Here is a 23,564-nt window from a genome sequence, read left to right on the forward strand (position 1 = left end):
TCTCTCCATATTACAGGAATAGAGGGAGTTGAGAGTTTAAAGGGCGACTTGATTTATGGAACTTGTCTCTAAATTGGACTGTTAACTGTTGTCAATAGTAAAACCAAAGTTAAATAAACTACCCCCCAGCACGTGGAAGGTCTTCACCCTTTCCCTTTCCTGGACCCAGAGGGATTGTTGAAAGACTCTAGGAGTCTGGGCCTCCTAGGCATGCTAGGGAAGACCCAAGGTGGTGTGAGACTGGCTCTCTGTGACAGAAAATGTTCTTATCACAGGATATTTAGCACCAAAAGATCCTTTGGTAATTCGGGGTCTAGTGACCAAGGATGATGGAATTGGCCCAGTGTCAGGAAAGCAAGTCCTTCCAGAATACTCTGATTTATTCGATGCGGTGAAATACATCCTGGCGTCCTTGTAATTTTTTACATTCCAGCAACTCAGCTACTTGCAGAGCCTCTGTCAGCCCCCGACCTCCCTCATTTGCTTTCTCTTTTACTCACAGGGCTCAGCTGGTGACGGGTGTGTGGGGCAGTCTCTGTAGGTTATTTTAAACCAGTAGGGCAGGTAAAACCCTTTATTGAGCCTTTATTGTTCTCAGGAATGAGGTAAGTAAACTGGGTTCAGAAACAGACTTTAGCAGCAAAAAGAAAAAAAAAAATTTAGAGACATCTTTTAAAATGCAATTCTGACGTAATTGATTATTCGATTCCACAGAGTTGCTTTGTTGACTCTGCCATGCTCTTTGCCTCTGTCAGGAGAGGGCCAACAGAGGGGCGTTCTTTATTGATTTCCATAATTGATGTCAGAGAGTCCCGTTACATCCCTGGGTACTTAAACTTTTTAAAAAGCACTGCGCTCGTTCATTTCTTTGTGCTAGGAGACTAGCTATTCCCTCTTTACTACAGGGAAGAAATAGTCCGGGTCCCCTAAAAACCTTTAATGACCCAACAGCGCTAAAAGCACACCCTTCCCACTCTTTAATTATATCAGGCTGCTGTAGTAGTGAAGTTAGCTAAACTGCAACTCCAGGAGGAGCAACCTGGACCACAAGGCGGGTGGGTTTCAAGCATCTGGCTGGCTTCCCTGGTAATTTATGATGGATGGAAGTTTATTAACACAAAACAGCTGAATGGGAACCGGTGCTGCTTTTCATATTTAGCGAGTGTCCTAAACAGGAGAACAGCATCTGGCCCTTCCCCGAGTGATTACATAAGGATCTCCCCCCCCCAACCCCCGCTTTGGTAAACCTCAGATTTGCACTCGAAATTCATTTGGCTTCTTTAACGATTTACCTACAAGAGACTTTAACCTGCTAATAAGCCCCATGCTGGTGCAATTAGTAATTGATCCTAAAGCTCTTTCTAAAAGAAAGATATGAGAAGACAATTTCTAATTCAGTTCTTTCCCCAGTGTGTTTCTGTAAATGACAGAAACACAGAAATGGAACTAATTAAGTTATTAAAAATATATTTAAAAGGAAAATACTGAGCTGCTGGATATGAAAATATATTAACCAAGAATAGATGAGTTTTAATCAGAGGAAAGAGTTCCACAGATTGCTTGCAAGTGTTCTCTGTTTCTGTAATGGGACTCCCAGAACCTGGAACCTCCCGCTTGCGGGGTTCACTCTGTCACTAGCTTGATCCCAGCTCCCACCTTCTTTGGGTTTTTTGCTTCTTTGGTTTGGAGGTATTGGTTTCTTTTATGTGCTTGTTTTGGTTTTGTGGTATATGGGGGAATTGGGAGTCTGGGGAGGCAGTGTTTTTGTTTTTTCTTTTAGATTTTTTAGGCAAGAGTCTCCCTCGGTTGCTTAGGCTGACCCTGAGGTTATTCTGTAGCCCAGAGTCGCTTCGAATCTTGCTATTCTCCTGCCTCTGCTCCTGAGAAGTTGGAATTATAAACCAGCCCCATTAGACTTGCCTGGGAATATTGTAAGTATAGCAAACATGGACAAAATGAGCCACAGCCATTATAAAACACAGATCTACCTCGGTATTTAAGATTTTATTTTCAAGTTTTTCTTTCTCCCAAAAACTTGTCAGAGAGAAAGCAATTCTCATTTACCTAAACACTCGAGCTCAATTTCCTGTGCCTTATCACTTCACTTAAAATCTTTCTTGACAGTCGCCCACATGATCATGTGAAGCAGCAATGATTTTATCCATCCAGTGGGGAGAACAGAACAGGACAGCCGGTGTCTTTTTCTCACAGGAAAATTGAATCCCCACTGGTAGCCACACCTTAACACAAACTGGAGAAGCTAGCTGGGTAAGCTCACTGCCTGGCATGTGGAGAAATGGTCCCACTACTTTCACTCTTGCCAGCTCCTCAACAGCACAGAAAACCTGGATCTTTGTGAACTAGAAACGGCTATTAGAGTAATGAATTACACAGATAATCCAAGGTTTTAAAACTCCATTTGCCCCAAGTCTTTGTCTCTCCCAAGAAAGTCTAAATGGAAATACAGGGATATGATTTCAGTATTTGACTCTCTTTGTGAAGAACAGGCAGCACACAGGTCCCAACTATGCCCGGGCCTCTCTTATCTTGAATTTATTTTCTTAAGTGTGCTAACAAGAGTAGCAAGTGTCAACATCTGTCTCCACACAGTCACCGGCTTTATTTTTGCTAGGAAACATTTGCCTTCCAAACGCTAATGGGTTGGATTGGCTTTTATTTATTTTCTGTCGGCCTGTCACGTCCCACCACAGGAAGACAGACCGCTTTCTGAGCTTGGGACATGATGGGACTAGTTAGCTTATTTTGATTATGTGACTGTTAGTGATACAATCCAGGACAGCTCCCGGCAAAGGACTCAGAAGTAGGAGAAACTGTCCAGTGAAGGACAGCTCTGGTCCATAGCTCCCGGGTGGAAGGCAGCCACCTCCTTCAGGATTGAGACATCCTCTGTAGAACAGTAGAGAATGATGCGCCAATTTTCTCCACAGGAAGAAGCCCAGTAACTCCATGTCTGAGTAAATGGGAAATTTTTGCAAAATCCACTTTCAAGGCAACAGGCTAAAACGGTAACTTCATGCAACAATGCCACAGACTTAAAATTATAGAGAGAATTAAGATGTAGGCCAAGAATGGACCCTTCCTGCTGGTTCAACCCTTGACCAGAGTTGACCACAAACTCATAGGATAGTAGGCCCTGAGCTGAGGGGTGGTAACACATAGATTCGAGGAAGCCCCTGAAAGCCTTGTGAGTGGTGGGCTCTCAAACTGGGGATGGTAGTGCACGCCTGTAATATTGGCACTAGGGGTGATAGGAGGATTCCAGGTTTGAGGCTAGCCTCACATACATAGCAATCTGGAGGCCAGCCTTGGCTATGTGATCATGTCTCAAAAATAAAAACGAAAGACAGATTCTCAAGTTTTTGGAAATCAAGAACGACTGGTGAAGGCTCCAGGTGGCTCCCATACGTGCGTGGGCTACCAGACCACACACTGATCGATATGAGGCTCTGGAGATGAAAGATAAATGAACTTGTATTTGTTTATGTCTGTCTTCCTTCTCTAGACAGCAAGGCCAGAGGTTGGTAAGGTTTTTGTTTTTTTTTTTTTCTATAAAGAGAGCAAATATATTAAGCTTTGTGAGGCAAGAGGCCACATACTTTGCCATTGTAGCAAAGTATGGACCTCACTAGGCAAGTATACAAACTACCAACATGTTCAAGATGAGTGGGGGCTGAGTCTGGCCAGGGTCCACAGGTTGCAACTCTGCTCTTGGAGTAGGAACTTAGTCTTCTTTGCCTGGAGCCCCATGTCTGCACAGTGCTTGCCAGATGGTGTCTGGTTGAGAAATGGTGAAGGAGTGTTCCCAGTCCTTGCCTCAGGGATACACATTCTGGTGTAGTGGGGAGGAGGTGAAACAGCAAATGAGCATGATGTAAGAAAGAGGCCCATGTCCCGTGTGTATGAGGAACATGGGGGTAGAAGGAGTGTCAGGGTCAGGGTACCCGGCAGGACTCTCAGTTAACTTTGAATTTGGGGTACACGGCGACTTCAGTACTGGAAACATATACTGGGGAGACAGCTCAGTGGGTAAAGCACTTTTGGGATGAGCATGAGGACCTGAGTTCAGATTCCTAGCACTCACAGAGAAAGCTGTGCATGAAGGAGTGCCTGTAATCTGAGCACCAGGAAGCAGAGAAGGATGGATTCCAAAGGCTCGCCTAAGAGAGTCCTGCAGCTCCAGACACAACCCGGAGCCTCAGAAGCAACAAACAAGTAGAAAAAAATAATAGAGGACGCTGCTCAGTGCAAGCCCCTGGGTTCAGTGGCCACATGCATGGGCGTGTGCACAGTGCAAGCCCCTGGGTTCAGTGGCCACATGCATGGGCGTGTGCACCTGCACACATGCCGAGTACACGCACACACTGCCCCTCACACAAAATACACGTGGTCCATCTGAAACTCACACTTAACTACTTACCGTCTGAGCAGGAAATTCGGGGAAGTTCCCAGGACTATGAGCTTCGAGAGGAGAGAGCAGGTACCTCCCAATAAAAGAAGCCAAAGAATTGGAAGGGTGGGACAAAAATGAGTGCCACAAAACCGAAACCCCAAGAGTTAGGGGTCACTTCTCATTTGGGCCCAGGTGTGGCTGTGGGGGATGGGTGGGCTCACAGCCAGGCTGGAGATAGGGGTACAGCTTTGACCCTGAAAGAAAGGGTCAGACTCAGTCCTGTAGATAATAGTGAAGGAGACAAGGTCCCTAAGCAGAGAACTGACCACTGCCAGCGGCTAGAGGCTCATGATCAGCAGTACACAAACTCTCCCATGGGATTCACAGCACATTAAACTCTGGCCTGATTTTCACTTTCCCAGGCTCTGTGGGTTGGATTTTCTTCATTATGAAGTTGCTTTCACACAATACAGTTCAAGCGTATTCATATGTACACATGTATACTGCACATATATTTACATGCATATGCACACACATTAATATATACATATTAATCCATGTCTTTTGTAGGGCTCTCCTATCAAATCTATTCCGTAAGAAACTGGAAACGGGTCTCTAAAGCTTAGAAGAGAGATGGACAGATAGAAGAGCCGTTGCCTGGAAGGCAGCCACAGACATCATGTGATTGGGAGGGCATATAGAAGGGAGAAAGGTAGCCAAGAGAGGAACTGGAAAGGACCCCAGACTGGATGGGATGACCAGAGGGGATAGATGAAATAGATCAAGACAGACTTGACAAGGCAACTAAAGGAGAGAGGACAATTTTGCTCTGGGATTTAACCAAAGAGGAAGCATGGAGAAAGAGTCGCAAGAAGACCAAACAAGGGCATTGAACTTGCCAGTGTAGTCACTGATGCCTGCCATCCAGCCTCTGTCTGCATACGGATGAAGGTGAGAGACTCAGCAGTGTAGACTCAGGTCCGGTCTATTTAATTCATTTGATTATTGCCACGAGCGAGGACATTGTTCGTTATCTGAGTTAGGGTTTCTATTGCTGTGAGGAGACATCATGACCATGATAACTCTTATTAAGGAAAAACATCTAATTGGGACTGGCTTACATTTCCAGAGGGTTAACCCACTGACATCATGGCAGGAAACATGACTGGATGCAGATAGACACGGAGCTGGAAAGATAGGTGAGAGTTCTATGTCTACAGCCATGGTTGTCAGGAAGCAAGAATGACACTGGCCTGGCTTGATCTTCTGAGATTTCCAAGCCCAATGACATACTTCCTCCAACAAGGCCATATCTAATAGTGCCACTCCCTATGGGCCTGTGGGGTCCCATTTTCATTCAAACCACCACACTCATGAAGTCAACAAACATTCTGTGAGCATGTATTCTGTACCAGGTACATCCTATATTATGGCTCAGTAAGTCTCAGAGGAGATAAAGCATGAAACATTGGAGATTAATTCTGATGGAGGGAGCTTGTAGTTGTTTGGTTGAAAATGGCCCTCAGACTCACAGGTAGTGACACTTGTAGTGGTCTTGTGGTAGTAGGTGTGGCCTTGTTGGAAGGAGTGTCACTGGGGATACGCTTGGAGGTTTTAAACGCAGAAGCCAGGCTCAGTATCTCTTTCTTTCTGCTGCCTGTGTTGATCTTCATGTAAGACTCTCAGTTTGTTCCTTTTCATTGTATATCTGCATAACACTGGCCACTAATAACTACTAGTTGACACTAGGCTGTTTTGAAATCTCCCCTGCTAAAGCTGTTAATCCAAAATTCTCCAATGCAGCCTCAGGCAGACTTTCCGGACAAGGGCAAAAAGCAGTCACATTCTTCCCCAAAATATCACCAGAACTGTCTCTAAACCTCTTGAGCCAGCCCCCTCCCACCCCAGTTCAAATCACCCCCAGCGCCACTGCCCTCCACATTCCTACTAGTATGGACCATTAAACCCCAGCTTAAGGTATTCAAATGCTTTCCTAATCCAAAATCTACATTCCTCCAAACAAAAGCACAGTCAAATCTACCACCTCAATATCCAAGTCCCTGGTACAGTTCCCACTGCTGTAACGAAATACCATGACTATGGCAGTTCTTATCACAGAAAGCATTTCATTGGGACTTGCTTAAATCAGAGGGTTAGTCCTTTATTGTCATAGCAGGAAAAATGACAAGGCACAGGCATTCATGGTGCTAGAGAAGTAGCTGAGAGTTCTACATCTGGATCCATAGGCATCTGGAAGAGAGAGTGATACTAGGTCAGGCTTGAGCATCTGAAACCTTAAATCCTACCCCAGGTGATGCAGTTCCTCCAACAAGGCCACATCTACTTCTGCAAGGCCACACCTCCTAACAGTGCCACTCCCTATGAACTTATGGGGGCCATTTTTATTCAAACTTCCACAGAGTTGAAGCTACTATAAGCTTAGATAGATGGATCTAGATGGAAGCTGGCCTATTGGTGAGACAAACTGTTTCTGTGGCCGAATGAGGTAGCCAATGATGGTAAGTGCTAACTCTTGGTAGTTCTGGGAAGCAGCCAGTCTGCAGCTGAAGAACATCTGAATAAGTAATTCCTCTTAGTGACAAGCAGTTTAGTAACTCGCAAGCACTCAAATAATTTATAGTCTGCTCACATCACTGCCACACAGAGCCCCGGTAGCACAAGCTTTGTGGAAAATGTAATCTGATTTATAACTAATATATCAATCCGCTAGCAACAAATTGTGCTTCTGTGCTACTGAAGCATTTGGGTTTCTCTGCAGATTAAGTATTTTCTCTGCATCATTATTTATTTTACAGTTTTCGCTGGCATTTGAGTCAAGTTTCAGAAAGCTGGCATGGTAAAATCCTCATGTACCTGGTAAGCAGAGATGAATCTCAGTTTCTTACATGGCAAAGGGACATAACAGTATCTGTCTCAAAGAATTAGTGAAATCAGATTAAGTAATAGGGCAAATCGGACACAACCACAGCCTGAGGTGGCTCACTAAGACAAGCAGCCTCAGTCTAGTATCTCGGTGTTGGAAGAACTTTTGAGAAGTTCCAAAGACAGTGAGATCTGAGCAGTGAAAAGAAAAAAAAAATGAGATGGAAAAGGAGAGGTAGCCTATTGCCAAAAGGTGTGTCAGGGGGATGGCAGTGGAAGAGACCTTCAGTTATATACCGGAGCTCCAGCAGAATCGGCCATCTTCCTTAATCCCTAGAAGCCACCTGGAGCATGGCTGGACCGTGGAAATCTAGATGTCGAACATCTTTCTTGGGGTCACACTCAAGATCACAGCTAGCTTCCTCATGGAGACTGCTGAGCACTGCAGAAGAATGTAGGTCCACCTGCCTCCTGCTGTAGCCAACGCTCTCCTCTGGGTGGGCTAGAAGAGGCCATGGCATCCATGTGCTATAGATGGGGAGAGTTCCCTCCAAACAAGCATGGTGGGGAGGGGTTCTAGCCATATCCCTATGAGCCATGAGGCAGCCATAGCCAAGAGTCAAGATATCTATGGCACTACAGAGTCAAGCTAATTCCCCAAAGACGAGTGCACTCTGTCCTGATCAAAACATTAGGAAGATTTTTTTTTTTTTAAATTATACAATAGTCTTCATTGTTTTAAAGGGAGAAAGCTAAGTTTCTATTGGGCAGGATTTGGGGGCACTCCAGTACAATGTTTGCTTTTCTAATTATCCTAAACGTGTCAGGCATATAAAATGTCCAAAGGTGGAGGGCGGGGAGGGTAGGGGGAAAGATTGGGGGTAGGTGGGAAAGTGGGAAGAAGAGGAGGAAGAGGGAAGACTTCTCATCTAGTTACAAATGAAACAAAGCCATGAAAACAGTTTGTAGCAGTTTGGTAAAGACCCACAGATAATAGGCATGCAGGAGACAAGCATTCAGGAAAATAGAACAGAAAATGGCTGGTGCCCATTCAACAGCGAGGCAGTGCTGGGTAAGTGCCATCGCTTTGACCATAACAACCCCTGGGTGGTTCTGGATGGCTTGGAGCAGAGTTGTCCCACTTGGAAGCATCCCACGTGGAAAGGCATGTGTACAGGACAGAGAGCTACCAGTAAGAAGCTGGGAACATGGTCAACACTAAACCGTTGATCTGGTTTTAGTCACAATAGTCGTGTTGGCTTCTTCATTAAGATTTCTACTTAGGGACGGAAGCAAGGCTCAAAACAAGCAAAGGAGTTGCTGTAGCTGCTTAGGAATCTCAGAGACAGAGAGCAAGTCTCTATCATTGATACATGAAAACCTAGATATTCCTTACTCAGTGAGCAAATGAACTAAAGAAGAAATACATGAGTGAGATGCAGAGCCCTGATGACCTGTGTGCTCAGGAACCCAGGTAGATGTGGCCACACGAAGAGATGGAGTTGCTTCTCAGTTTGCCTCTAAGAGTCCAGTGCGTAGTGAGGAGACAGAAAAGCAGGTCACAGCCTCCTTCATAAACTGAGAGGTTGTCTCATTCCACACGGGGGATGGCAGAAGACAACAGAGACAGGAGAACAGGCAATGGGAAGAACCAGCCCGCTGGTGTCCTCTGAGAGCAGGGGGCACAAGAGGTTGCAGGTGACCCTGGATAGAGGTAATCCTGGGATATGAAGAACAGGAAGCAGGATTCAGAGGACTTCTGTGAGTCCATCAAGATGTTGTGGTTTGAGAAGCTAAAACAAACTCTTCCTCCCACTTAGAGGGTTGAGGCCTGAGCAAGAACAACATAAACAGCAAAACTCAACATCTAAACAGCAATTGACAAAGGGCTGTGTCCAGTACACATGCTCCCAGGATGCAGAAAGCTCCCAGATGTCACTTGGATCAGAAAGACCTCACGCATGAGATCTCTACCTGGAAATCTCTGGTCTTAGCCAGAAGCATAGACTGAATTGTTGCAAAGTCTCCTTCTGTATCCCTGGGCATGTCATTTGGAAAGGCTGACCAATCGCTTCTCGGCCTTTTGACTTAAGATCAAGTGTGGAAAGGCTGACCAGAAGGTTCAGTGCTAAAGCCAGAAATGGCATTGGAAAAGTTGCCCAACTTGGGGGGGGGGGGGTTGTTGACAAGCTAAGGAGAATGTTAGTGTCACAGAAGTGAAAAGCTTTGAAGAAGCATGAGGGACAGAAATAGCCAGATGGAAGACAGGACTAGGGAAAGTAGACACCAATAACCCCCAAGTCCAGCTGCCCATTAGAATACCCAGGATACCTGTTCAGAACGCAAGACCTCACTTGTCTCTAGTAGGGCGGGGGAATACTCTTGCAAAGATAACATGAGACCACGGTCTGGTGTTGGGTAAATGCTGGGGATGCCTTCTTCCAGTGGAATGGAAGGACAGGGATGAGGGTGGCTTGAAAGTTGGACAATGAACTCTTGCTGCAGCGAGGGTCAGCACAACTCCAATGCCTCCCCATCTTAGTTCTCTGAGATTCGAAGCTGTAAGCAGGGGGGGAGATCTGTGGCGATAGAAATACTTTATAGTTTTTTTGTTCCTTCTTCCAAATCTCGTATACCTTATGTGATTATGGCACATTTTGATCTGTATTAGCCACAGTGTGAATGTTCACAGGCCAGCTGAGACTGTTCCAGACCATCCCGGTGCCCAGCTAGAAAGACCTTCCATTACTAAAGGAAACCCCATCTGATCTCCCCCCCCCCCAGCACTGAAGTGGCTTCCCACTTCTTCAGTTGAACACCACAGTGAAGTATTAATAGATGGTTCTCATTTCCAAGATAGAAAACTGTCCTTAAACATTATGATTGCTTATGAAGCAATATGAGTCTGCTTGCTAGAGACACCCCTGGATGTGCTAAGAAAGAACAGAGCTTCCATCATTTCCCCACATGCTCGGGATCCCCGAGACTTAATGGGCAGGTTGCTCAGCTTGCATCTCTGAATGTGAAAGTTAAGTGCATGAATTATCCATGCTTACCTTAAGTGTGTACCATAATTTGCTTTCTATTGTTGTGTAAGACACCATGGTGAAAAGCACCTTAAGGGGTAAATGGTTTATTTCAGCTTACAGGTACAGCCCATCATGAAAGGAAGTCAGGCCGGGAGCCTCGACTCAAGAACTAAAGCAGGCCATGGAAGAATGCTACATAGTAGCTTGCTCCCCGTGGCTTGCTCAGCCTGCTTTCTGTTTTAGCCCAGGCTCATCTGCCCAGGGATGGCAACACCACAGTGGGCTGGGCCCTCCCACATCAATCACTGGTCAAGAAAATGTCCCCACAGACCTGTCTGATAGAACTCTATCACCTTTAATAAGTTACTGGATTTCTAGCACTTGTGTCTCGCCATCTGCAAAGAAAAACTTTATCTATAGGATGAAATTTAAAGATAGCAGTTCTTCCTAACCTGGCTACTTCCCAGATAATTGAGATGGACACCTATTAGTTTTTTTTCAATAAGCTTTAAGCACAGTAACTGGGCAGATATTCCAAACTTCTGTGCTATCTAGTTACTTCCCAGCCACATGCCCTGAGTAACTTGCATTTAGTTTCTCCCTGGCTTGCCCTGATGTAGCTGTCTGTCCTTCATGGAGAACTCCCTTGGCAACTCCACCTCATGCCTGACCTCATGGACTCCTTCCTCCTCCTCTTCCTCTTCCTCCTCCTTCCCCCTCCCCCCTCCTCCCCCTCTTCCTCCTCTCTCCTCCACCTCCCTCATGGCCTGTCTTCTCCTGAACCTCACCTACCTGTTGGCACACTCCTTTCTCGCTCTGCTCCTCAGATGATCAGAAGTCCAGGTTTTCTATCTTCTTTACCCAACCATTGACTGTTCAGCCTTTTATTCAGCAATCAGAGATAACTGGGAAACATTCTTTACACCACAACGATCATGGCAATGCCTGTGTCCAGACTGTAACTAGATCTCTCTCAGGGCACAGAAATCAGCATCTGAATACACAGAGCACAAGGCACTCCTCCTACACACATTCATTCTCCATTCTGAGAATGGAATACGTAGTCACATGAAAGAAAGAAGGCAGATCCAGGGAGCACTGAATTTGCCTTCTTGTCTTTGTGGTGCTGAGCCATTGGCAGTGGGCGGATGTTTGCTGCTGAGCCCTTCAGGGCTGGCTCCCTAGAGGAGTATGAAGGGAGTGGGGATGCACAACCCATCCTTCCCTACCACTCTACAGCAGTTTCTGAAATGGTCCTGGTGGAAATCTCTGTGCCACTCACTCTGGACCTGTCATTAAAAGGTAGAAAAAGGGGCTAGCTGTGTGGCTCAGTGGGTAAAGCACTTGCTGAGCAAGTCTGACATCCTGAGTTTGATCCCTGGGACCCACGTAAATGTGGAAGGAGAGAACTGACGCCACAGAGTTGTCCTCTGATCTCCATATGTACACGACGGCATGCCCGCTTCACATCATGTACATAGGTATAGTAACTAGTTACAAATAAGGAGAAGGGGGCTGGGTCTGGTGATGCTTTGTGTCTGTAATCCTATCAGAGGCTAACACAGGTGTGTTACTGAATGTTCAAGACCAGCCTGGGCCATATTATGAGTGCTAGAATAACCTGGGCTACAGTGTGAAAAAAAAAAGTCTCCCAAACCAAACAATCAAACAAACAAACAAACAAACACCCCGAAGTGTCATTAGCTAAAGTGACCAGTGTGCTGGCATATTTCTTGTACCTTTTCCCTGCCTAGAGTAGCCTTGGGATCAGTGGGGAATCAGAGCAGGCGGGACTTCAGACACAGAAGAATGACTGCGTATCTGCACACGAGCAGTAGACAATATGGGGATTGTCTTAGAGAACCAGACAGTACAGAGATGGCTCTGCTGGGAAGCTGCTTGCCCTACAAGCATGAGAGCCCAAATGTGATCTTCAGAACACGAGTTTAAGAAGAAGCCAGGCATGGTAGTACACACACTTATGATCCCAGTGCCGAGGAAGTAGAGGTGAGTGGATCTCTGGAAATCACTGGCCAGCCGAGCTGCCCAGACAAAGCCAGAAAGAAATCCAAAGCCAGAGAGGATATAAACCTAAAGAGGTAGACGGGACCCTGAAGAATGACTCCCAAGGTTGTCATCTCTCTTAAACACTCTCTCTCTCTCCCTCTCTCTCTCTCTCTCTCTCTCTCTCTCTCTCTCTCTCTCTCTCTCACTCACACACACACACACACACACACACACACTCACAGAGAGAGAGAGAGAGAGAGAGAGAGAGAGAGAGAGAGAGGGGAAGGGGGCAGTTATGAGTGACACTCTTGCAGACAAAGAAAGTCGAAACCCACTCACGTGTCAGCCCAATTCCAAACAGTGTAGAGATTCTACGGACTTTGGGCAACATTCTAATCTGTTTGCCAGTCTTTGCTCTTCCAAGAAAGGTAAAAGCTTAAGGGATAATTCCTCACCCTAAACACACTTTTTTAACCACTAAGAAGAAAGTTAACCTGGGGCAAGCTTTATGAAACGCTTGACAAAGACAGGAAGAAAATCAGCCCAGGCCTGCATTAGCTTGCCTGGGCGGGTAAGGAGAAGTGGCAGCTGCCGCGTGCACTCAGGTGACTCTGGAGTCTGGGGTTTCCACCAGTTAGGTCCACACCTCTCCTACGGGGTGGGGTGGGGGGGGAGAGAAGCTTGCGTTTTGTGTTTCTGATGGCACAGCACCCTAAAAGCAGCGCCAAGAAGTGCAGCGCCAAACAAGAGAACATTTTGCTGGCTGTGATACTGGGTCTCCTCCCAGCTCTCTGGCCCCCTGTGGCCTCCAGAGAGGAACCTGGCACCTGCTGGCTACTGAACACCTCTGAAGCTCTGTGGCGCCCCACTGTTCTTTGCAGTGGGGTCTAGCCTGGGCTATGTGGATGTGCTCTAGTATCCCCGACCACCACCACCACCACTAAACTTCTCTGTACGGCCTCTGCTTGTGACAGTACAAATTGTCTCCAGACATTGCTGTGTCCCCTGGGAAACAGAACGATCCCTAGTTGAGAGAATCTTTAGTCCTGGGAGACCTTCCGCAGCCTGTTCTTCCTATTTCTGGGGTGAAGAGTTGTGGGGAATTTCTGAACCCCAAAACTTGTTATCCACAGCCTGAGTCTCCTTTAGCTTTTCCTTTTCTGTACCAACTAAAGGACAGTTCAGTTCAGAAAAAGCCATGAAGAGCTGGCAATGTTCTGGCAGTGGGGTTTCTGAGCCAGAACTGGCCTTCCTGGCTTCAAAGATCATGAAACCTCTCATTTGTACTCCACAAAGCAGCAATTTCTCACAAGGATACATTTTTTTTAAACTCTTTTTAAAGTCAAGTACAGCTTGGTAACCACAGAGTACAGAAAATACAGGCTTTCTGCAAGAAGCAATTATTCAAAACCTGAAGACAAAAAAAAAAAAAAAAAAAAGCATGTCAAATCACGTCAGTCTGAGTGCACAAGACAACTGGAGCTCTTCCCTCAGAAGTGACGCCGTGCTCTGGGTTTATTTGCTTCTTGCTGACTTTATTTCTTAGAGACTTTGCCCAAGCTGTCTCTAACTGCTGACCTTTTCAGGAAAAACAAGAAGGTATAGGTGGGGTATGTGGGGTTTTGCTTGAAATGTTCCATGACCATTGCAACCATAATTAGACCCTGCGATGGAATGTACTAGAATCTGCCTCCAGGATCACTTACAGGGTCTGGAGAAGCCACAGAAAAACTGAAGACTTCAGCACTGCTAAGATATTTCTGGGCTGGCACAGGAATACTCAGCTCGTGGAATACAGATCAGCAACCCTACACTCTAATTTCCACCCTTCACATGCGGCACGATTATCCACCCGTGCTGTAGAAGCATCAAGTCAAAACTCGAGGTTTGCTTGCCAGAAGGAAGCCAACCCTTCAATTCTGTGGTTAATGCCACCTAGGGATATAATTACACCAGCTAATATCATCTTTCTACTAAAAAGGAAGGAAATGAATCTTCATGGCCAACATTCATACAACTTAACCATTTTAGGTCAGCATCAGATGCCTAAGACATTTGTATTCTGAAGCCTAAAAGGGAAAAATTTGAGCCTTAGGGTGTATGTAGGACATCTTCTCTCACTTAGCTGATGTTCACTTCAGAAATGTTCTTGAAACACTGTATTCAAGTTATTAAAAAAAATATTTTTGCTCAAAATAAACCTTTTAAATTTATTACCATCACATATACAGCAGGTTCAGGGAGTAATCAAAAATTTGGTGAATTTTTGTTTCTCCTCATGAAGACTCAAGGAATTAACATTGTGTACTCAACTAGGCAGGCACAGAAGTCATTTTTTGCTTAAAAGACTGAATGGGATATTTATTGAGAAAGCTTTATGAATGGGATAATTGCTTTCCAATTCAAAAGCTAATCCCCAAAAGTAAGTTGGGCATTTAGAAGGAGATCTGTGCACGGATAGTGTCAAAGTAGAGATAGTTAAAGCCAGAAGAGGGAACCAGCAAGATGGCTCAGTGGGTAAAGGCACTTGCCACCAAGCCGGGGATGTGAATCTGGTACTTGGTGAACTATATTGTGGAGAGGAACTTACTCTGCTCGTTTTCCTCTGACTGCCGCACATGTGCACTATCTCTTCCAGCTTACACTTACAGGTGACAGCCCATCACTGAAGGAAGTCAAGGAAGAAATTCAAACAGAGCAGAACCTGAAGGCAGGAACTGATGCAGAAGGAATGGAGAAATAAAGCTTACTGACTTACTCGTGGCTTGCCCAGCCTGCTTTCTTATAGAACCCAGGACCACCAGCTCAGAAATGTTACCACCCACAATGGGGTGGACCCTCCCCAGCCCCTCAGCCCTCCCCCATCAATCACTGATTAAGAAAATGCTCTACAGCTGGATCTCATGGAGGCATTTTCTCAACCGAGGTTCTCTCTTTTCAGGTGGCTCTAGCTTGTGTCAAGTTGACATAAAACTAGCCAGCACACTATCCATACATAAATATTCATAGCTGTGTTCCTCACAAAGGAGCCTAGAAATGTCATGCAAGCCAAATGTCCATCAACTAATTAATGGAAAAATAGAATGGGCCATATGTACACAATGAAATATTATTTAGCAATAAACAGGAACAGAGATCTGTCCCACCATAAAGCTATAAAACAGTATTAAAATGATTTTTGCTTAACCCACACCTTTTTATTAGAACCATCATATACATGGCAGATTCAGGGAGAGTTCAAACACCTAGTGAACAATTGGTTCTCCACAGGGTAATTCAAAGAGTCAACATTAGGCTGTTGAACTCAAGGGAGGCATGCAAAGTACTGTCATTAGAGGGTTAAACACAAGAAGAATCCAGATATAGAGGTGCCATCTACTGCACAGAGGTCTGAGAAAAAAGTATTAGTAATTTTTCCAAGAGTGAGTAAGGAGTGGGGTGGAAGAGACAAAATCGGGGGGGGGGGTAAGGAGAGGGGTAGGTGGGCAAGACAGGGTAGGTGTGTGTAGACTGAACCAAAACTGCTCTATGCGTATATGGGGGTATCACAGTACGGCCTTCTGGTTTTACAGTTAATATGAGTTAACTTTTACCAACTGAAAACCCACAGTCAAAAAGATAACAATGTTTCTAAAATAGAATTATTCCTGTACTTCTTCCTATTTGAGTTCAGTACCAGGCCAAACTTGGAGTTTTTAAACTTACTTCTTAACACGCATTTCTTCCTTTGTGCCCCAAGGAGAACCACAGTATATTTACCAGAATCTGCTCAGCAACATAGAACTGTGTCCCATTAATGCCCCCAAATATTTCAACTCCAACTATTGCAACAAAAATACATAAGAGGATGCTTAAACATTTTCTGAAACGTTTGTTCCAGATTCTGTCCACTCTCACCTTGGGACTCTTCCTCCACATGGAGCCTTCTAATGGCTCTCAAGATTATCAAAGAACCAAAAATAAATCCAAATTGCCTTGTAAGTGTGAACTGGGTTTTTTTTCCATTCTTGGTTGAAAAATGGCTGCAGATACTGCACTCAGATTTTCCAAGCTATAAATCTCTCTTGAGCAAGGACTAGGCAAGGACATTTTTAGCCCCAGAGAATATTTTTGTCAGAAAGATGTGACTGAAAAAAAAAAAAAGTCAAGGCATCATGATGGCATCTGTGTGCTGTGTTGGCTGCAGAGGTCACCGCTGGAAACCAGGTCATCACTAAAGAATCAAAAACCAAATAAGTAAATAAAAGGAAAATGATCCTTAGAAAAGTTGACTCGATTCAATCAAATTCAACAAAAATAGCACACATTAAGAATGAGAAAAATGCTCCTGATCTTCTTGATTCAGGGATCCTGTCTTTTAAAAAAAAAAAAAAAAGATTTATTTATTTATTATATGTAAGTACACTGTAGCTGTCTTCAGACACTCCAGAAGAGGATGCCAGATCTCATTACGGATGGTTGTGAGCCACCATGTGGTTGTTGAGATTTGAACTCAGGACCTTTGGAAGAGAAGTCGGGTGCTCTTACCTGCTAAGCCATCTCACCATCCCAGGGATCCTGTCTTTAGACAGTCATTCTAAAGAAAAGCAAGCCAGAGCAACATGGTGTAAAATGTGGAAAAAGCTCAAGAATCAAGACTAGGAATTGGTTCATTAAATTACTATACATCCTTTTAATGGGATTTCTATCTCCATAAAGACATGGAAGGCACTTGTGAGGTAATAAATCATGAGTTATTATATAACAGGGAGAGGATTAAAATGTAGACTATTTAATTATGCAAGCGAGTGTATCTGCACAGATTGAACTAGAAGGAACTGTGTAAAAGAATAGATTCTGTGTAGTAGGGTGGGCTACATGTATCATTTGCTTCTTGGAGTCTGGGCTAGCTTGTCACATTTCATTACTAGTCAGGAGAGCGCTCTGCTAGCTTTCTTCTCTTTATGCCGTTCAGGACTCTGGACCACAAAATAACAATGCCTGTATTCAGAGTAGGTTTGCCTCCGTTATCACTGAAAACCCTCAGAGAACAATCTCACGGACATACCTAGGTGTGTGTCTCCTAGGTGTTCATAAATGTAGTTGACAGTGAAGATGACCTATTAAACACACATCCTTAGTTTTCCATGTTTGTAAAATGCAAAAATGTTATCCATCATATAATCTAGAAAAAATTTAGACACCATACAAATTTTATGAGCGACAATTCCATTAAACAAGTTGTGCTGTCACTACCGACTACACTTATGCTATTGATGACAGAGAAATGGCCCTCAGAGAATTCTCCCGTCAAAAAGGAAGGAAAGGAAAGGCCAAGCTAGAGTTGAGGCCAGAACGTGATTCTCTACAACCTTAGCCAGGAGAAAAACGTTTAAACAACAGGACTGATGAGAGAAGCTCCTGAATTCTGTGCATGTACCCTAGACATTGCTATTAACTATCCATCCCATCTTCTGGGAAGAAATTGCAGATAGATCAAAGTTCCCTCCATGGTCTACTGGCCTGTCCTGGCAAGTCTCCCGTCACTAAGGTGGATAATCCCCAGAATTCTTCACTCCTGAGAGTGACTGAGAGGAAGGCAGTCACCCTGGCCAGGCAAAGTGAGGCACAGTTTATAGCAGTTAATTTCACTGGTCAACCTGGCTGGGCCATGCTACCCACTCATTTGGTCAAACATCATAGATGTTTCTAAGGAGATATATTTTTCATGAGAGCAATACTTTCATCAATAGACTTCTAATGAAAATTATTCTCCACAGTGTTGATGGGCTTCATCCAAAAAAAGTCAAGGCACCAATAATAAGAAGAATGACCCCTGGAAGATAAGAATTCTGCCAGCAGATGGCCTTATGCTGAAAGTGAAACATCATCTTCTGCCTGGGCCTCCTGCCAAGGTCCAGCTGGCCTGTCCTCCTTCAAGTTTGGCCTTGCCAGCTACCAATTCCTTTACAATCCATTAATTGTCAGCCAATCTCCTGTCAGTCTGTCTCTCCTGTCAGTGTGTGTGTGTGTATCTGTGTGTGTGTGTGTGTGTGTCCTTCTCTGTAATGTAACAAATGCATATCACATGTATATGTATGTAGCACATAAATGCTCTTTAAACACACACACACACACACACACACACCCTTCACATTCTCTTTTTGTTTCTCTGGAGAACCCCTCCAAGACAAAGACCTGCATCCACAGATGGATGTGTACTGTCACCAGGCGTAGAAGAGGTGTTGTCAGAGGGCATCTGTCAAATGAGGAAGGGAGGAAGGGGCTGCTGTTGGGTCCTAGAGTGGAGCTCTCTCAGGTCAGTTGTTCACGTTCCTCTAGAAAATCCATGTAAATTAAATCATCTGCAAACTCTTCAACATTACTAACTCACAGAGCTCCTGTCTCTGGGCCTGCATGGGTAATATTTTTAAAAATACAAGCAACGAGCCAGTCAGCTAAGACCCCAGGACAGAGAAAGCTGACACAAACAGATTTCTGTGAGTTTGAGACAACCTAGGCTGTACAGTGAGTTCTAGACCACCTGGGCTACAGAGTGAGGGTCCTGAGATCTTGTCTCAAAAACCCTGGAAGGGAAGAGACACTGAAGATAAGCAAAGTTTGTGATGTACATAAATTAAAATTTCATAACAAGGTCCATTCATCTATACAATGAATATATGCTGGGAAAACACACCAAAATATAAATTAAAGAAATCAGGCCCCAAAAAAGCTAAAGGAGAAACTACAGTTGTTATTTCATCCCCACACCTGCTCACCAACATCTGGTGTTGCTAAGCACACATCCGAGCCCACTACTGATGCTACCCTTGGGGTCTCCAGTGAGATCTCAGTCTTCACTGTGAAAAAAAGCTCAAGGATTTGCCATGAAGTTCCATTGCTCACAGGACTATCCTGTTCCCAACCTCCACCTTCTTTCCCTGCGAGCATTCACAGGCAAAAAGCAATTGTGCCCACTGTTTTTGCTAACTTAACACAGTAGAAAGAAGACCACTGTATCCTGTTAGTCTAAGGTGTGTTAACAGATTCTCATTTTCCAAGGCACATATCGAGTCAGGCATGAGGCCGATGCTTGTCTGTGATCTTAGCCCATTGCAGACCGAGGCAGGGAGATCATTGCAAATTCAAGTCCATTCTGGGCTACATATGGAGACCCTGTCTCAGATAAATAAGCAGAAAAGACCATTTATCTGCCCATGTTTTAGTTACTATTTTATTACTATAGCCCTCTTTTTGAAAGAATTTAAATCCTTTAATTTAGTCAGAATATAGTGCTTTTAAATTTTCCTACGGAGTGCTTTTGTTTTTATGGGATTACAAAAGATCTGATTTAAAAACTACCACTTACAGAACCATTTTTAAATCAGTAAAAATGTACTAGAAGTATACTGGCTGACTCTTTAAACACATTTTTTCTTTCTGAAGTGGGTAATCTTTTACTTGTGTGATTAAATACCTGATTGTTTTAGTGTCCTAATACCAACCATCTTTACAACAGGCACAAACACATTGGTCCCCAAAAGGGGAGCCCACAGGAGGAGACCTAAAGTCCCACTTGAAGCTCGGGTGTGAGTGCCTTCACAGGCAGAAAATTAAAATCTCTGCTTCTTTTCTCCATTCTCTTTATTTCCCCTTCAGTGATACTCTCCTGAGGTTCAGTCTTAGGAAACAGGGTCAAGAGTCATCCTGCTCTGAGCCACTTGCTCCTGCCTAGATCAGAGTGAGAGCTGGTCTCATTTACAATTGTGACACATTTGTGCTCTGAGGAAGCCAGTCTGGAGAGGGGCAGCAGTAGACATGGTGCTGATGCATCAACTCCCCGGAAAGACAAAGCCCTGAACCACAGAGCACAAAGCACCAAGCACCAAGCACCCACTTCCATCCCCACAGTCATTCTTACAACACTTCCTTCTCAAGTAGCCTACACTACCTCTCAGGACAGCAGCCCGCTCCCTCCACCTGCTATTGGATTTGCTTTGCTCTGTTTGGAGGTCAGAGCCTCAAATATAGAAGGCAAGCATTCTGCCATCAAGTTGTATCTTCAGTGTGTGTGTGTGTGTGTGTGTGTGTGTGTGTGCACACGCGCGCGCCTGTGTGTGTTCACATACACATATGCACATAGAGACCAAAAGTCAGCCTCAGCTGTCATTCCTCAAGCTCCATCCAATTTGTTTTTAGGATACAGGGTCTCTCACCAGTCTGGAGCTTGCCAAGTAGGTGAGGCTGGCTAGCCAGCAAATCCCAGGGAGTGGTCTCTCCCCTCTCCGCAGTTGCTGGTATAGCCCTCTTGCGCCACTCTGCCTGGTTCTTTGCATGAATTCTGGGACTGCAACTTATGTCCTCGTGTTTGTGTGAAAAGTACTTTACCAAATGAGCCACCCCTACCCCACCCCCAAGTCCTGGCCCTCACCCCTTAGGGAAATTTTACTTTGAGGCACAGTCTCACCAGGCTGCCCAGGCTGGCTCAGACATAGCGAAACTCCAGAGTTATCATCACAGGTAGCTGTGATTGCAGACATATACCATGACAGACATATACCATGACAGACATATACCATGACAGACATATACCATGACAGGCTCAAGGATCTTAATCCTGAGCTACCTTCAGGCTCTCATGGATCTTAAGTCTGTCCAGTTGCAGTCAGATGGGAGAGCGCTCACGTACCAGAATTCCTAAGCCCCACCCTGGACTAGTTAAAAGTCTAATAAACTGGGTGGAGCCTCCATTCATTGTCCTGAAACAGGTGATGTGAATGCTCAGACTCCCTGGACAGACAGACTTCCTAAAGAGAGTTTTGAGAAACTGTTGAAGCAACTCTGTGCTGATAACTTCCCTTCAAAAGACTCTAAAGAGGCCTTATGCCTCAGTCACCCGAGAGGCCCTGGACTCTTTGGCTTTATACAAAGAATGCCCACTTCTCAAAAATGACAAGCCTTCTAAGGCTCCCCAGAGAGTCATGTGCCCAAGAGTTGAATCTATGTCCTGTTGTGGTTTTCCCCCCTTGGAAACACATGTGTCCTTTTGTTCCATGGTCTCACTTGGCACCGAGTCCCCAGTTCGCGTGCCCATCAGATTAGCTCAAATTCCATGCTTTCTCTGCTCTGACAAGCTAATGCAGAGACCTACAATTACCTGAGGGCTGGTTTGAGCCCTAAATGGAACTAATGTCTGCCCTGACCAAATGCCTCAAGACCCACTCCTTTTCTCCCCCTCCTGCAAATCGCTGCTTTTATAGGCTGTCTTCCAGAAGCAAAGCCCCAATCCAAGGTAGAACTGTAAGCCTACTAGATTCTGTTCACAACTATTGTTGAATCTTTGCCACGTGCGCTACATTTCGAAAGCCTAGCAAAATGGACAGTGTTATTCTTACAATGACAGACAGAACTGCTACCTCAGTATAGCCTCACTCCGTATGTACTAGAAGTGAGAAGAAAGTACTAGTACCTTTGCCTCCCATAGGTAGGTTTCATGTGTCCCGACTTAGGAAACCCTTGCCTGTTGGTATCTGCATCTTGAAGCACTGAGCCTCCGTAAGGAGAAGGAAACCTACTTGGCACTCATGGTGAAAATGCCAGAAATATTAGGAAATTGCAACCCCGGTTCTCGAATGATGACATGGTGCACAAATTTGTTCAGGCTGGTTAAAGTCTTTGCAAATGTAGGAAAGACAAAAAGAGAAATGGTTAATAAGGCCCAGTTCTTGCTTATGGGCCCCATGGGGAAAAAAATAGCATAATCTTGGTATCAAATTACCTCCCATATCCATCAGCAATGCGTTGCTCTATGTCAGTCCTGAGAGGGACAATCAGATAAAGCCCTACCAAGTGCCTGTGGAATTCGCTGCTCCTGGCGTCAGTACTGAAAGGGTAAGAGAGAGCCAAGCAGAGGTAACTGTGCTGGGGAGGGGGGGGTGCTCACCTACGTGACTTCAGGAGAGTTGAGTGTCCCCTCCAGCACAGGCCACATTCCCCAGCTTCTGTCAGGAATCTCAGGAAAGGCCGACGGTGGGGAGACATGGAAGTTTCTCTGTCTTATGGCCTCAGTGGGGCGATCCACCCCTTCCCTTCCTCAGTAGTCAAAGTAGACTTCCATTTCCCTGGGTTCAATTTGGCTCTTGAACTTTACATTCTGGCTGCCTGCCCAAATGCTAGAGTACATAAAATATCAAAGATCTCTTTGGTTCTGAGGAGACAGGCTTCTCCGTGCTGCTTTGAAAGCATCCATTCCCCTCTCACTGTAGAGTTGCCATGTACAGAAAGCGGTAGCTCCCAATCCACAGGGACCAATGGACCACTTTGTCAGCAAACATGCTCTCTGTTACATGGTCATAGTGCTTTCACCTCACATATAGGACTGTTCTTCAAACATGGGCAAAGAGTGCTCCTAATGACAACAGACAAACCCAGGTAAAAGCCTGTCTGAATTTAAAGCAACTTCTAAATACGCATGGATAGTCTGCGAAACTGTGGGACGCTCCAGGTAGATCCACTGTATTTGGAATCACTGAGCTAGGAGGCCATCAGAGTTCATTATTATACTCAAAGTCATCTTCAAGATCCCCTGAATATTATTGTGAAAGTTTGAGAAACAAGATTCAAGATGCTGCAACTTCATTGTTCCCATTCCACAGAAGTAGTTCAACATAAGAGAGCAACGATGGTGGCTTCTAGAACCGCATCCAGAGACAGTGGCAGCTGGCCCAGAGGTGGGTAGATGTTCAGGGCAGAAGCTCAGGTCTCCTAGCAGCTCAGCTCTTCTAGCAGCCTTCCCATCTGTAGCACTCACTGTTTGGATCAAATCCAGCTAAGAAGATTGGCTTTGGAATTGGGCTGTGCCCACATAAATTAGAGTGCTCACTCTCTGTCTCTCTGTCTCTCTCTCTCTTTGTCTCTCTCTCTGTCTCTCTCTCTCTTCTCTGTCTCTCTCCCTGTCTCTCTCTCCCAGATGTATAGTCTTACTGAACTTACTCTCTCTTAGCCTCAAGACACTCATACAATAAACAGGTCCCTACTGAGTTCCTGTTTTGCAATAGGCCTACTAATCACTGGCTGCTCTTAAAATTCCAGTCCATCTGTTGATCAGACCACTGTGTATTTCTTCAGAGGATATTTTGGAAACATTTACTCCAAGTCAGGTACTGATCAGAACAGCTTCCAGAACCTTCTACACTTCAGTTTCTCTTTTCTCTCTCTCTCTCTCTCTCTCTCTCTCTCTCTCTCTCTCTCTCTCT

At 44.9% G+C, this 23,564-nt stretch overlaps 1 long non-coding RNA gene across 1 annotated transcript; it reads left to right on the forward strand.

The window, feature by feature from the left end:
- Nucleotides 1-487: 487 nt before the first annotated feature.
- LOC110313575 lies at nt 488-16,315 on the forward strand. Its single transcript, XR_002380120.1, has 4 exons — nt 488-605; nt 4,982-5,362; nt 7,228-7,288; nt 16,211-16,315. It is a non-coding gene; the product is annotated as an uncharacterized LOC110313575 (long non-coding RNA).
- The last annotated feature ends 7,249 nt before the right edge of the window (nt 16,316-23,564 follow it).

The sequence above is a fragment of the Mus pahari genome, chromosome 1, assembly GCF_900095145.1.
Source record: "Mus pahari chromosome 1, PAHARI_EIJ_v1.1, whole genome shotgun sequence".
Classification (NCBI taxonomy): Eukaryota; Metazoa; Chordata; class Mammalia; order Rodentia; family Muridae; genus Mus; species Mus pahari.